The sequence below is a fragment of the Nerophis ophidion genome, linkage group LG16 (assembly GCF_033978795.1).
Source record: "Nerophis ophidion isolate RoL-2023_Sa linkage group LG16, RoL_Noph_v1.0, whole genome shotgun sequence".
NCBI lineage: Eukaryota > Metazoa > Chordata > Actinopteri > Syngnathiformes > Syngnathidae > Nerophis > Nerophis ophidion.
This window is the reverse complement of record NC_084626.1, coordinates 31040200-31057080: the sequence shown is the minus strand read 5'-3', so window position 1 is coordinate 31057080 and position 16881 is coordinate 31040200.

The following is a 16881-nucleotide window of genomic DNA, read 5'->3' as shown; positions in this document are numbered from 1 at the left end:
TAGGCTATTATAGCTAATATAGACACTTACATCATGTGTTTCTTTCATTATAACACTTATATAAGACTTTTAAAGTCATTTTGATAGTAGGCTATTATAGCTAATATAGACACTTGCATCATGTCTTGCCTTCATTATAACACTTATGTAAGACTTTTAAAGTCATTTTGATAGTAGGCTATTATAGTTAATATAGACTCATCCATAATGTGTTGCCTTAATTATAACACTTGTATAAGACTTTTGAAAAGTAATTTTGATAGTAGGCTATTATAGCTAATATAGACACTTACATCATTTGTTTCCTTCATTATAACACTTATATAAGACTTTTAAAGTCATTTTGATAGTAGGCTATTATAGCTAATATAGACACTTACATCATGTCTTGCCTTCATTATACCACTTATATAAGACTTTTAAAGTCATTTTGATAGTAGGCTATTATAGTTAATATAGACTCATCCATAATGTGTTGCCTTAATTATAACACTTGTATAAGACTTTTGAAAAGTAATTTTGATAGTAGGCTATTATAGCTAATATAGACACTTACATCATGTGTTTCCTTCATTATAACACTTATATAAGACTTTTAAAGTCATTTTGATAGTAGGCTACTATAGCTAATATAGACACTTGCATCATGTGTTGCCTTCATTATAAGACTTATATACAGCTTTTCATTTTTTGCGGCTTCAGACAGATTTTATTTTTATTTTTTTCTTTGTATTTTTGGTCCAATATGGCTCTTTCAACATTTTGGGTTACAGTACGTAAATTTGAATACATGTTTTGGTTGTTGTCTTCATTTCATTGCATTGTTTATATTGTTGCATTCATTCTTTTTATATATACTATCTATCTATCTATCTATTGTACTGTATTATATGTACATTCATCCATGGACCTGGGGTGGTATTATACTATATGCACGGCTGTCAAAATATCAAGTTAACGCTTGTGAATAACCACAAAAATATATCACATGAATCATGTATCTATGCTAATTAATTGCTTAATTTATTTTGACCGTGCATGTTCCTTCACCTTAACCGTGGATGGTTTACATTCTACGTGTCAAAGTCAAGGCCCGTGGGCCAGATGCAGCCGGCAAATTAATTATCAATGGCCCCAGGGATGATATATGATTAGTTTTAGAACCGGCCCGCAGGCAACAGCCGCCTGCTGCTGATTTGCACACACCAATACTCCATCAGTGTTGGCGCTAGGAATTTTCAAAATGAGTTCCCAGGGACCCCATCAAGTCATAAAAATGGGGTCCCACAATACATTTTTGGGGTCCCACTTTTTTGTAACCGTTTTGAAAAGAAATAATACAAGTATGCATTATCCTGTGATATTTCACATTCCATATTGTGTTTTGGAAAAAAGGTTGTCATAAACATTACATAATTCATAAAAAAAAAATAATAACAAAGAAAACAAATGCCATCCATCCATCCATCCATTTCTACCGCTTATTCCCTTCCGGGGTCACGGGGGGCGCTGGCGCCTATCTCAGCTACAATCGGGCGGACGGCGGGGTACACCCTGGACAAGTCGCCACCTCATCGCAGGGCCAACACAGATAGACAGACAACATTCACACTCACATTCACACACTAGGGCCAATTTTAGTGTTGCCAATCAACCTATCCCCAGGTGCATGTCTTTGGAAGTGGGAGGAAGCCGGAGTACCCGGAGGGAACCCACGCATTCACGGGGAGAACATGCAAACTCCACACAGAAAGATCCCGAGCCTGGATTTGAACCCAGGACTGCAGGACCTTCGTATTGTGCGGCAGACGCACTAACCCCTCTGCCACCGTGAAGCCATGCAGTATGCATTATCCTGTGATATTTCACATTCCATATTGTGTTTTGGAAAAAAGGTTGTCATAAACATTACATAATTCATAAAAAAAAAATAATAACAAAGAAAACAAATGTTCAGTTATAAACATTCATTCACCTTCTTCTTTCCTTCATTGATCTAAACTTTACCGATGCCGGTGTTTTTTTCTATATTTTTATTGTAATATTTTTAGAAAGTGTTTGTTCTATTTTTGGCCTAAGTAAGACAAAGAAAACAATCTGAAGTTGTCTTTATTTTTTTGGATTTAAAGCCATGATTTTAATAGTCCGGCTCGTGTGTGCACAGATTTTCCTCCATGCGGCCCATGAGCTAAAATGAGTTTGACACCCGTGGTTTACGTTAAAGGCGGCACAAGATTTTAGATAAAACTGGTACCAGGTTCAAGTAAAACGTTTACATAATGTTTCCCTATGATATTCTGAGAATTGCACTTGTGTTCAAATATTGGGGTCTCTTTTTCATGTTAATTCCAACTATGCAAGTAAGTAGTACCCTGTGATTATTCATGATTAATCCAAAAATCAAAAGTGTGATTTATCTAATTTGACAGCACTAATTATTTTATGTCTTTTAATATATTTGTAACCATCTAAACCCCTTTAATTAATGTTATTCTATAGTCTTCCCTTTCCATTTGATCACTTTTGTACAGTTAGTATTGTTTGTTATAGTTTATTCTACTTTTTTTTTTTTCCTCTCAGGAGCTTTTCAGTGTTGTGTTTATATGTGCTTCTTGTATCTGAGCTGTTGTGATCAAACACTTTCCATTGGTGAACAATAAAGTTTGTCTATAGTATTTATTAGGGGTGTGGGAAAAAATCGATTCGAAAACGAATCAAATTGAATACGTTGTGCAATTCAGAATGGATTCTCATTTTTAATAAATCGATTTATTTATTTATTTATTTTTTTTATCAATCCAACAAACCACTTCACAGCAATACCATAACAATGCAATCCAATTCCAAAACCAAACCTGACCCAGCAACACTCAGAACTGCAATAAACAGAGCAATTTAGAGGAGACACAAACACGACACAGAACAAACCAAAAGTAGTGAAACAAAAATGAATATTATCAACAACAGTGTCAATATTAGTTATAATTTCAGCATAGCAGTGATTAAAAATCCCTCATTGACATTATCATTAGACACTTGCATCGCATCTCATAAGCTTGACAACACACTGTGTCCAATATTTTCACAAATATAAAATAAGTCATATTTTTGGTTCGTTTAATAGTTAAAACAAATTTACATTATTGCAATCAGTTGATAAAACATTGTCCTTTATAATTATAAAATCTTTTTTTTTTTTAATCTACTACTCTGCCAGTATGTCAGCAGACTGGGGTGGATCCTGCTGAAATCCTATGAATACAGAATCGTTTTGAATCGAAAAAATATCGTTTTTGAATAGAGAATCGCGTTGAATCGAAAAAATCGATATATTATCAAATCGTGACCCCCAGGAATCGATATTGAATCGAATTGTCGGACACCCAAAGATTCGCAGCCCTGGTATTTATAAACTCAGACAATACTGTTGTTTGGGACACAGAATGGCGATTGGGGGAAAAAGTCAGAGGATTTTTATTTTGTCGAGTTATGTTGCACTATTGAATTTATTTTGCTCAAACAAAGTTAGATCCACTATGGACTGGACTTTCGCAATAGTATGTTAGACCCACTCAACGTCCATTGCATCCGATGTCCTCTGAGGGTGGGTTGTCGCCAACAATTGCGGTCCTCTCCAAGGTTTCTCATAGTCATTCACATTGACATCCCACTGGGTTGTGAGTTTTTCCTTGCCCTTATGTGGGCTCTGACCCGAGGATGTCGTTGTAGCTTGTGCAGCCCTTTGAGACACTTGTGATGTAGGGCTATATAAATAAACATTGATTGATTGATTAATTGATTGATTGATTTGACAGTCTTGGAAAGTTATAAGTAAAAGAAAATCATTGGTATTTGCAACACTGGTATCAAATTGATACCGACATTTGCTGTATCGCCCGCCCATGTTAGATACCCTATTTGAGCGGTGGGGGAAGCAGAGAGGCATGGGGGGGGATTCATAGTAGGATTAACAAGAGTGGGAAGATTACTCTATGGCTATCTCTATAAACTACTCCAAATGATCATTACAAGGTAAAAAATGATTAAAAAAAATAAAATCTAATCCCCTCATCAGCCCAGACATCTTTGAACTCAAACAATAAACTGGGTCCCACCCTACCTATTTGGGGCTGATCTGCTGCGCTTCAGGGACGTGAAGAGACTTGCCAATGGCCCAAGTGAATTAGAGCAACAATGTGCAAAGCACTCAGTTACTTTAATAGGAGGGGTAATGTTCTGAGGGTGAGTGATTAATGACAACAGAGACATTCGGTGCAAGTTATACATTGTTTGAGGGTGGTAATTAAATTAAATACCACTTGTGAACTTGAGTGGCAGCCACGCAAATCTAATATATAGATTCTGTTTTTAGCATATTCACTGAAATGCATGTGTCTTATTTGCCTAAACTGAAATAATAATAACGAATTAGCAGCACCATTATTGTTTTTTTTGCCAGGTAGAATTTGTCTTGATGTATTGGTGCAAAAACAGCAAGCATAAGAAACAAGGACAAAATAGCAAGAACTTAAGTACAAAACCCAAAAGCAGTGACGTTGGCACGTTGTGTAAATTGTAAATAAAAACAGAATACAATGATTTGCTAATCCTTATCAACCCATATTCAATTGAATAGACTGCAAAGACAAGATATTTAACGTTCGAACTGGAAAACTTTGTTATTTTTTGCAAATATTAGCTGATTTGAAATTTGGTGCCTGCGACATGTTTCAAAAAAGCTGGCACAAGTGGCAAAAAAGACTAAGAAAGTTGAGGAATGCTCATCTAACACTTATTTGGAACATCCCACAGGCGGACGGGCTAATTGGGAACGGGTGGGTGCCATGATTGGGTATAAAAGCAACGTCCGTGAAATTGTCAGTCATTCACAAAAAAGGATGGGGCGACGGACACCACTTTGTGAACAAATGCGTGAGCAAATTGTCAAACGGTTAAAGAACAACATTTCTCAATGAGCTATTGCAAGGAATTTTGGGATTTCACCATCGACGGTCCGTACTATCATCAAAAGGTTCAGAGAATCTGGAGAAAGCCCTGCAGTAAGCGATGATATTACGGATCTTTGATCCCTCAGGCGGTACTGCATCAAAAAGCGACAGAGTGTAAAGGATATCGCCACATGGGCTCAGGAACCCTTCAGAAAACCACTGTCAGTAGCTACAGCTTGTCGCTACATTTGTAAGTGCAATTGTCAAACAGTTAAAGAACAACATTCCTCAACAAGCTATTGCAAGGAATATAGGGATTTCACCATTGATGGTCCATACTATCATCAAAAGGTTCAGAGAATCTGGAGAAAGCACTGCAGTAAGCAATGATATTACGGATCTTCGATCCCTCAGGCGGTACTGCATCAAAAAGCGACAGCAGTGTAAAGGATATCACCACATGGGCTCAGGAACACTTCAGAAAACCACTGCCAGTAACTACAGCTTGTCGCTACATTTGTAAGTGCAAGTTAAAACAGGGCTTGAGCTCTTCTATGATGGATTGATGCAAAGTGGAAAAGTGTTCTGTGGTCTGACGAGTCCACATTTCATTGTTTATGGAAACTGTGGACGTCGTGTCCTCTGGAACAAAGAGGAAAATAACTAATCAGATTGTTACAGGCACAAAGTTCAAAAGCCAGCATCTGTTATGTATGGGGGTGTATTGGTGCCCAAGGCACTGGGTAATTTACACATCTGTGAAGGCACCATTAATGCTGAAAAGTACATACAGGTTTTGGAGCAACATATGTTGCCATCCAAGTAACGTTATCATAGACGCCCCTGCTTATTTCAGCAAGACAATGCCAAGCCACAACAATGTGGCTTCATAGTAAAAGATTGATGGTACTAGACTAGCCTGCCTGAAGTCCAGACTTGTCTCCCATTGAAAATGTGTCTAAAATACGACAACGAAGACCACGGACTGTTGAACAACTTAAGCTGTACATCAAGAAAAAATGGGAAACAATTACACGTGAAAAGCTTCAAAAATTGGTCTCCTCAGTTCCCAAACGTTTAATGAGTGTTGTTAAAAGGAAAGGCCATGTAACACAGTGGTAAAAATGCCCATGTGCCAGCGTTTTAGCAAGGTGATGCTGCGATTATATTTTGATTTAATGATTATTTGGGAAAAAAAACAGTTTCTCGGTTTGAACATTAAATATCTTGTCTTTACAGTCTATTCCATAAGTTGAAAAGGATTTGCAAATCATTGTATTCTGTTTTTATTCACGAACTACACAACGTGGCAACTTCACGGGTTTTGGGTTTTGTAAAATAAATTAAAATTAAATTCTGTTTATCTGTCATAGTTATATAGTGCTTTTTCAGTGACTCAAAGTTTGTTACACTGAGAATCTACCGTCGCACTTGATGATGGTAAGCTCCATTTCCACAGCTGCCCCGGCGAAGACTAACAAAATTAGTAAAACAGTGTGTATGGGTTTACATGACTTTGTTTTTATAGCGTGAGGCGGGCCTCCCGTAGGAGCGTTCAGAGGACCACAGGGGAGGAGCAGCGGCTTGAGAAAAATTAGGAAAAACAACTTGCTAAGGTAACTGAAGCGATGTCAAGCGCAACATTAATAGGGTTTTTTTGTTCCTGGAGAGTGAACGAAAATAAGGTAAGAAAAATGATAAAAGACTTTTGGCGACCAAATGAATAAAATATGATTCAGGGGCCCTCATTCACTGTACGTACACATTTTAAAAAATTACTGTGTAAACTACGGCAAACAATTTTTAAATAGCAACAACCGTAAAATCCAAAATAGTTTTTTAGTAGTAAATGCAGTGGATTCCTGCAAACCAAAAAAAAGTGGATAACCTAAATCAGTGGTTCTCAACCTTTTTTCAGTGATGTACCCCCTGTGAACATTTTTTTTTAATTCAAGTAATCAGAGCAAAATATTTTGGATTGAAAAAAAGAGATAAAGAAGTAAAATACAGCACTATGTCATCAGTTTCTGATTTATTAAATTGTATGATAGTGCAAAATATTGCTCATTTATAGTGGTCTTTATTGAACTGTTTGGAAAAAAGATATACAAATAACTAAAAACTTGTTGAAAAATAAACAAGTGACTCAATTATTTAAAAAAAAAAATTCTACACATAGAAGTAATCATCAACTTAAAGTGCCCTCTTTGGGGATTGTAATAGAGATCCATCTGGATTCATGAACTTAATTCTAAACATTTCTTCACCAAAAAATAAATCTTTTAACATCAATATTTATGGAACATGTCCGCAAAAAGTCTAGCTGTCAACACAGAATATTGCATTGCTGCATTTCTTTTCATTTTATTAACTTAAATTCATATTTTGTTGAAGTATTTTTCAATAAATATATTTATAAAGGATTTTTTTAAGTGACGTGAAGTGAATTATATTTATATAGCGCTTTTTCTCTAGTGACTCAAAGCGCTTTACATAGTGAAACCCAATATCTAAGTTACATTCAAACCAGTGTGGGTGGCACTGGGAGCAGGTGGGTAAAGTGTCTTGCCCAAGGACACAATGGCAGTGACTAGGATGGCGGAAGCGGGAATCAAACCTGCAACCCTCAAGTTGCTGGCACGGCCGCTCTACCAACCAAGCTAAACCGTTAATTGTTGCTATTTTTAGAATATTTTTGAAAAATCTCACATACCCCTTGGCATACCTTTAAGTACCCCCAGGGATACGCGTACCCCCATTTGAGAACCACTGACCTAAATTACTATGGTTATATTATGTAGAAAACACATGACTTTGCTGCGCAAATAATAATTGCAAATACTGTAATGTCACAAGCATGCAATTACCCTAAAATGTACAGTATTCCATCCATCCATCCATCATCTTCCGCTTATCCGAGGTCGGGTCGCGGGGGCAACAGCCTAAGCAGGGAAACCCAGACTTCCCTCTCCCCAACCACTTCGTCTAGCTCTTCCCGGGGGATCCCGAGGCGTTCCCAGGCCAGCCGGGAGACATAGTCTTCCCAACGTGTCCTGGGTCTTCCCCGTGGCCTCCTACCGGTTGGACGTGCCCTAAACACCTCCCTAGGGAGGCGTTCGGGTGGCATCCTGACCAGATGCCCGAACCACCTCATCTGGCTCCTCTCGATGTGAAGGAGCAGCGGCTTTACTTTGAGTTCCTCCCGGATGGCAGAGCTTCTCACCCTATCTCTAAGGGAGAGCCCCGCTACCCGGCGGAGGAAACTCATTTCGGCCGCTTGTACCCGTGATCTTATCCTTTCGGTCATGACCCAAAGCTCATGACCATAGGTGAGGATGGGAACGTAGATGGACCAGTAAATTGAGAGCTTTGCCTTCCGGCTCAGCTCCTTCTTCACCACAACGGATCGGTACAACCTCCGCCTTACACACCGATCCGCCTGTCGATCTCACGACCCACTCTTCCCCCACTCGTGAACAAGACTCCTAGGTACTTGAACTCCTCCACTTGGGGCAGGGTCTCCTCCCCAACCCGGAGATGGCATTCCACCCTTTTCCGGGCGAGAACCATGGACTCGGACTTGGAGGTGCTGATTCTCATTCCGGTCGCTTCACACTCGGCTGCGAACCGATCCAGCGAGAGCTGAAGATCCCGGTCAGATGAAGCCCTCAGGACCACATCATCTGCAAAAAGCAGAGACCTAATCCTGCTGTTACCAAACATGTTCAGTATTAGTCTGTCTAAATTATCCATGCATCCATTTTCTACCACTTATTCCCTTTTGGGGTCGCGGCGGGCGCTGCCGCCTATATCAGCTACAATCGGGGGAAGGCGGCGTACACCCTGGACAAGTCGCTACCTCCTCGCAGTAAATTAAAGATTATGCAGATTGTATATTCTAAATTCACACCATGGTCCGAGAGCCAGCTCCAGCTCGCGGTGCCCAAGACCAGACTTAAAACCAGGGGAGACAGGGCCTTCTCTGTGGTCGGCCCTAAGCTCTGGAACACTCTGCCCCTCCATGTTAGAACTGCTCCCACAGTGGAGTGTTTTCATCTCATCTTAAGACCCACTTTTATTCTTTGGCTTTTAACACTATGTGAGTTGTGTGGTCCTCAGTGCTTTTTTTTTGTTGTTCTTTGTTTTTTAAATTCTGATTTCTATTTATTGTTTTAATTGCTTTTACCCTTCAAAATCGTTTTTAATCATATTTATTTTTATTGTATTTTTATATTGGTTTTATTTTATATTCCGTCATTGGTGGCGCTAAGGATATTTGAATATTGTTTTTAATATTGTTGTGCAGCACTTTAGAAACATTTTATTTTGTTTTTTTGATTGATTGATTGATACTTTTATTAGTAGATTACACAGTTCAGTACATATTCCGTACAATTGACCACTAAATGGTAAGACCCGAATAAGTTTTTCAACTTGTTTAAGCGGGGGTCCACGTTAATCATGGTACATATTCATGGTTTAAATGTGCTATACAAATAAAGTGGATTGGATTAGATTGGATCATACCCCAAGTGGAGGAGTTCAAATACCTAGGAGTCTTGTTCACGAGTGGGGTAAGAGTGGATCGTGAGATCGACAGGCGGATCGGTGCGGCGTCTTCAGTAATGCGGACGTTGTATCGATCCGTTGTGGTGAAGAAGGAGCTGAGCCGGAAGGCAAAGCTCTCAATTTACCGGTCGATCTACGTTCCCATCCCCACCTATGGTCATGAGCTTTGGGTCATGACTGAAAGGATAAGATCACGGGTACAAGCGGCCGAAATGAGTTTCCTCCGCCGGGTGGCGGGGCTCTCCCTTAGAGATAGGGTGAGAAGCTCTGCCATCCGGGAGGAACTCAAAGTAAAGCCGCAACTCCTCCACATCGAGAGGAGCCAGATGAGGTGGTTTGGGCATCTGGTCAGGATGCCAACCGAACGCCTCCCTAGGGAGGTGTTTAGGGCACGTCCAACTGGTAGGAGGCCACGGGGAAGACCCAGGACACGTTGGGAAGACTATGTCTACCGGCTGGCCTGGGAACGCCTCGGGATCCCCCGGGAAGAGCTAGACGAAGTGGCTGGAGATAGGGAAGTCTGGGGTTCCCTGCTTAGGCTGCTGCCCCCGCGACCCGACCTCGGATAAGCGGAAGATGATGGATGGATGGATGGATGGATGGCATTAAAGCATTGGCCTAATTAACTTTAGGCTAACAACATGTTTCCTTGTATTTTTGTGGCAAGTCGTTTCAAACATTGAGGGCTTAGGTCTGTGCTTCATTGTAAACTGCATGGAAATGAACCATGCTGTGTGTTTGAGTGTGTTGGAACTGGTTGCAGGCAGTTATTTAACAGATACGGAGAATTTAAGGCTCAATTTTAATAGCCCACTTGAAGGAACATGTTGTGGAAGGCCATGTTGTGAGCTGTCCAGTCCAGTAAAGGTTGAATTCCTGGCAAACACAGCTGCCAGTATTTGAGTGTAAATTCTTTAGGGGTTTTTTTGTGAACAGGTTAACAATATATCAGTTTTTTTTTCATAGCAATTTACCGTAAGCAAAGACAGTTGTCAGCTGTAAAATTTATGGATTCAACATCTACATACAGTACCATCGTGACTGTATATTTTTTTTGCTGTGAATTTCTGGCAAGCACAGCTGCCACTATTTTACCGTAAATTGTGCAGATCTGTGGATTTTTTCAGAAAATGGAAATCTGATTTTCAGCCCCTTCCTGCTCCATTACTGATGAGAATATAATGTTACATTTCCCCAGATATTCCACTGATTGCCGTGGTCTGCGCAGCGTTGGAAATACGTTTTTGAACAATTCCTTTCCCCATTAACTCATTTCAGTAAAAAAACAAAAAATCATGTATCGAATTAAAATCTAATATACATATAATAATATACAGTCATTGTACAAACATACATATACACATACTGTACATATACAAGTACACTCATGCATATAATCACATTTTATTAAATATATATTACGTTGTTGCCCTACGGGAAACTGGGTAACACATGGCACACTGACAAAACTTAACCTATTGTGACTATAACAATCTACAAGGTTGATATAGTTGGAGGATAGCTATTGCTGCTTCAGATACAAATACAGAAAGGTAAGATACACTCACAATACTTGATTTATTTTGTTAAAAGCAAATTAAATACCCATTTGCTTTTAACAAAATAAATCAAGTATTGTGAGTGTATCTTACCTTTCTGTATTTGTATCTGAAGCAGCAATAGCTATCCTCCATGAAAACGTACTTTGTATGATCACATTCATTTTGTCTTAAAGTCCAGTTTAGAGAAGTATTTCATCTTGGATACAGTATATAATCCTCCATATCGGCAGACACATTCGTTTAATTCAATTTCATTCCAAGCAATAAAACAATATTTTTGCATTTGACAATAAACACTAAACACTGGCTTAATCTAATAAAAATGCTATGTTTGTTAAAAATACAGTTATAAAAAGAGAAAAGAAAAAGGCTGGCTTCTGCTGGAGAGACCTGTGTCTGCTAGGTTGAGCGTCTCCACTTCTCCCAGTGTGGCGAGTCAGAGTACTGCTGATGCATTGAACTGCAAGTTGACAATATATCGCCCCCTACCTTGAGGCAGAGGTACATGCCGCCTCATGGCCAGCCTTTTTCCCGTGGAAACAAGCATGCGCCCCCTCGCACGCACACGCCCAATACACACTGTATATAGCCGTGGAGGCACCGCCTGTGTCTGCCTCACTTCTCGTATGCGGCGTTGTTTTGATCAGGAAACATGGAATTTCCGCGATTCTGACCATGAACATTTTCAAAATATACAGAAACCACATCAAATCACATAGAAAGCATGAACCAAAAGAGAAATCCATCCATCCATTTTCTACTACCGCTTATTCCCTTTGGAGTCGCTGGGGTCGCTGGAAACTATCTCAGCTACAATCAGGCGGAAGGCAGCGTACACCCTGGACAAGTCGCCACCTCATCGCAGGGCCAACACAGATAGACAGACAACATTCTCACTCACATTCACACACTAGGGCCAATTTTTAGTGTTGCCAATCAACCTACAAAAGAGAAATATTAAAACTTATTTTATTTTATTACTTTGTTTTGAATAATAAAAATAAAAAAATAAAAAAATAAATAAAAAAAAAAGTAATAAAATAAAATAAGTTTTTTTATTACTTTGTTTTGCTCCTCTCTGAGCTGCTACCTTACCGTGGTAGAGGAGTTTGCGTGTCCCAATGATCCTAGGAGCTATGTTGTCTGGGGGTTTTCATGCCCCCTGGTAGGGTCTCCCAAGACAAACAGGTCCCAGGTGAGTGATCAGACAAAGAGCAGCTCAAAGACTTCTATGGAATTACAACGAAATGAACCCAGATTTCCCTCGCCCGGACGTGGGTCACCGGGGCCCCGCTCTGGAGCCAGGCCCGGAGTTGGGGCACGATGGCGAGCGCCTGGTGGTCGGGCCTGTTCCCATGGGGCCCGGCCGGGCACAGCCCGAAGAGGCAACGTGGGTCATCCCTCCAATGGGCTCACCACTCATAGGAGGGGCCATAGAGGTCGGGTGCATTGTGAGCTGGGCGGCAGCCGAAGGCAGGGCACTTGGCGGTCCGATCCTCGGCTACAGAAGCTAGCTCTTGGGACGTGGAACGTCACCTCACTGGGGGGGAAGGAGCCTGAGCTTGTGCGCGAGGTAGAGAAGTTCCGGCTGGATATAGTCGGACTCACCTCGACGTACAGCAAGGGCTCTGGAACCAGTTCTCTCGAGAGGGACTGGACCCTCTTCCACTCTGGCGTTGCCGGCAGTGAGAGGCGACGGGCTGGGGTGGCAATTCTGGTTGCCCCCCGGCTCAAAGCCTGTACGTTTGAGTTCAACCCAGTGGACGAGAGGGTAGCTTCCCTTCGCCTTCGGGTGGGGGGACGGGTCCTGACTGTTGTTTGTGCTTACGCACCAAACAGCAGTTCAGAATACCCACCCTTTTTGGGTACACTCGAGGGAGTACTGGAAAGTGCTCCTCCGGGTGATTCCCTTGTCCTACTGGGAGACTTCAACGCTCATGTTGGCAACGACAGTGAAACCTGGAGAGGCGTGATTGGGAAGAATGGTCGCCCGGATCTAAACCCGAGTGGTGTTTTGTTATTGGACTTTTGTGCTCGTCACAGTTTGTCGATAACAAACACCATGTTCAAACATAAGGGTGTCCATATGTGCACTTGGCACCAGGACACCCTAGGCCGCAGTTCCATGATCGACTTTGTAGTTGTGTCATCGGATTTGCGGCCTTATGTTTTGGACACTCGGGTGAAGAGAGGGGCGGAGCTTTCTACCGATCACCACCTGGTGGTGAGTTGGCTGCGATGGTGGGGGAGGATGCCAGACAGACCTGGCAGGCCCAAGCGCATTGTGAGGGTCTGCTGGGAACGTCTGGCAGAGTCTCCTGTCAGAGAGAGTTTCAATTCACACCTCCGGGAGAACTTTGAACATGTCACGAGGGAGGTGCGGGACATTGAGTCCGAGTGGACCATGTTCCGAACCTCTATTGTCGAGGCGGCTGATTGGAGCTGTGGCCGCAAGGTTGTTGGTGCCTGTCGTGGCGGTAATCCCAGAACCCGTTGGTGGACACCAGCAGTGAGGGATGCCGTCAAGCTGAAGAAGGAGTCCTATCGGGTTCTTTTGGCTCATAGGACTCCGGAGGCAGTGGACGGGTACCGACGGGCCAAGCGGTGTGCAGCTTTAGCGGTCGCGGAGGCAAAAACTCGGACATGGGAAGAGTTCGGGGAAGCCATGGAAAACGACTTCCGGACGGCTTCGAAGCGATTCTGGACCACCATACGGCGCCTCAGGAAGGGGAAGCAGTGCACTATCAACACCGTGTATGGTGCGGATGGTGTTCTGCTGACTTCGACTGCGGATGTTGTGGATCGGTGGAGGGAATACTTCGAAGACCTCCTCAATCCCACCAACACGTCTTTCTTTGAGGAAGCGGTGCCTGGGAAATCTGTAGTGGACTCTCCTATTTCTGGGGCTGAGGTCGCTGAGGTAGTAAAAAAGCTCCTCGGCGGCAAGGCCCCGGGGGTGGATGAGATCCGCCCGGAGTTCCTTAAGGCTCTGGATGCTGTGGGGCTGTCTTGGTTGACAAGACTCTGCAGCATCGCGTGGACATCGGGGGCGGTACCTCTGGATTGGCAGACCGGGGTGGTGGTCCCTCTCTTTAAGAAGGGAGACCGGAGGGTGTGTTCCAACTATCGTGGGATCACACTCCTCAGCCTTCCCGGTAAGGTTTATTCAGGTGTACTGGAGAGGAGGCTTCGCCGGATAGTCGAACCTCGGATTCAGGAGGAACAGTGTGGTTTTCGTCCTGGTCGTGGAACTGTGGACCAGCTCTATACTCTCGGCAGGGTTCTTGAGGGTGCATGGGAGTTTTCCCAACCAGTCTACATGTGCTTTGTGGACTTGGAGAAGGCATTCGACCGTGTCCCTCGGGAAGTCCTGTGGGGAGTGCTCAGAGAGTATGGGGTATCGGAATGTCTTATTGTGGCAGTCCGCTCCCTGTATGATCAGTGTCAGAGCTTGGTCCGCATTGCTGGCAGTAAGTCGGACACGTTTCCAGTGAAGGTTGGACTCCGCCAAGGCTGTCCTTTGTCACCGATTCTGTTCATAACTTTTATGGACAGAATTTCTAGGCGCAGTCAAGGCGTTGAGGGGTTCCGGTTTGGTGGCCACGGGATTAGGTCTCTGCTTTTTGCAGATGATGTAGTCCTGATGGCTTCATCTGGCCGGGATCTTCAGCTCTCACTGGATCGGTTCGCAGCCGAGTGTGAAGCGACCGGAATGAGAATCAGCACCTCCAAGTCCGAGTCCATGGTTCTCGCCCGGAAAAGGGTGGAGTGCCATCTCCGGGTTGGGGAGGAGACCCTGCCCCAAGTGGAGGAGTTCAAGTACCTAGGAGTCTTGTTCACGAGTGGGGGAAGAGTGGATCGTGAGATTGACAGGCGGATCGGTGCGGCGTCTTCAGTAATGCGGACGTTGTATCGATCCGTTGTGGTGAAGAAGGAGCTGAGCCGGAAGGCAAAACTCTCAATTTACCGGTCGATCTACGTTCCCATCCTCACCTATGGTCATGAGCTTTGGGTCATGACCGAAAGGATAAGATCACGGGTACAAGCGGCCGAAATGAGTTTCCTCCGCCGGGTGGCGGGGCTCTCCCTTAGAGATAGGGTGAGAAGCTCTGCCATCCGGGAGGAGCTCAACGTAAAGCCGCTGCTCCTCCACATCGAGAGGAGCCAGATGAGGTGGTTCGGGCATCTGGTCAGGATGCCACCCGAACGCCTCCCTAGGGATGTGTTTAGGGCACGTCCAGCTGGTAGGAGGCCACGGGGAAGACCCAGGACACGTTGGAAAGACTATGTCTCCCGGCTGGCCTGGGAACGCCTCGGGATCCCCCGGGAAGAGCTAGACGAAGTGGCTGGAGATAGGGAAGTCTGGGCTTCCCTGCTTAGGCTGCTGCCCCCGCGACCCGACCTCGGATAAGCGGAAGATGATGGATGGATGGATGGATACTTTGTTTTGGAACATCTCATGTTTAAGCCACCTGGTGGCAGGTGAGGCACTGCCTCACTTCCCTCCCCTGACAGTAGTTACTGCCCTGCGTTAATGGAAAAGCGGAAAATGAGTGAAAGCGACAGAGACGTTGCCATAGAGACAAGGGTTTTCTTACGTGCATGGCTGTAGTCAAACCGCGACACTTGTCTGTCAGTAATAACAGTCTCCAATAACCTGGACCAATTCAAACCGTTATTTTTTTTATTTATTTTTTTGCATTGCCTCACATGATGAACACTACATATGTTTTTATATGAAGCTGGATAACACTCCGGGAGCCGTCACTTTTTTGCGCTCACTATCCAGGTACATCCCCGGTTATTATCCGCCGACTGCCGTGTTGCTGTAGCGAGGAAAAGCGGAACGACACACATTGCGGAAATAACAATATTCTTTGTGCGTCGGCTAAATACAAATATATTCCACAACCCCAAACATGTATTTTTCAAAGCCTGCAGACTATTCCAGGAAAAGTGGGAGATGCAATATTTCTTTGTTGAGCACAGGGGCACCCCGACATGTCTTATTTGCACAGAGAAAGTTGCGGTGCACAAGGAATACAATTTAAAACGTTATTATACAACTAGACATGCTGAGAAGTATGCAACTTTTTTTTAAGAACTATTTTTTTGCAGCCCAGCTTCACCCAGACTCTGCGTCCTGTGGCCCCCAGGTAAATTGATTTAGAGACCCCTGATCTAAAGGCTTAGTTGGCCACATGCGTGGACAGCACCTTTTAGTTCTTATTTCCCAAATTGTGTACACTACTGAATCGGGGTCTAATGGCCCATATGTGGACACTTATACTGACATATAGTGGTGTCAGAAGACTCTAACATACAATGGAATTTGGATTTTTTTTAAAAAGTGTAAAAAAAAAAAAGGAATTAGCATGTCACTAAACTTGAAGTACACGTTTGTAATTGTGGCAGCATTGATCGATTGGTAGAGCGGCCGTGCCAGTAACTTGAGGGTTCCAGGTTCGATTGCCACTTCTGTCATCCTAGTCATTGCCGTTGTGTCCTTGGGCAAGACACTTTACCCACTTTCTCCCAGTGCCACCCACACTGTAACATAGATCAATCAATCAATCAATCAATCAATGTTTACTTATATAGCCCTAAATCACTAGTGTCTCAAAGGGCTGCACAAACCACTACGACATCCTCGGTAGGCCCACATAAGGGCAAGGAAAACTCACACCCAGTGGGACGTCGCTGACAATGATGACTATGAGAACCTTGGAGAGGAGGAAAGCAATGGATGTCAAGCGGGTCTAACATGATACTGTGAAAGTTCAATCCATAATGGATCCAAC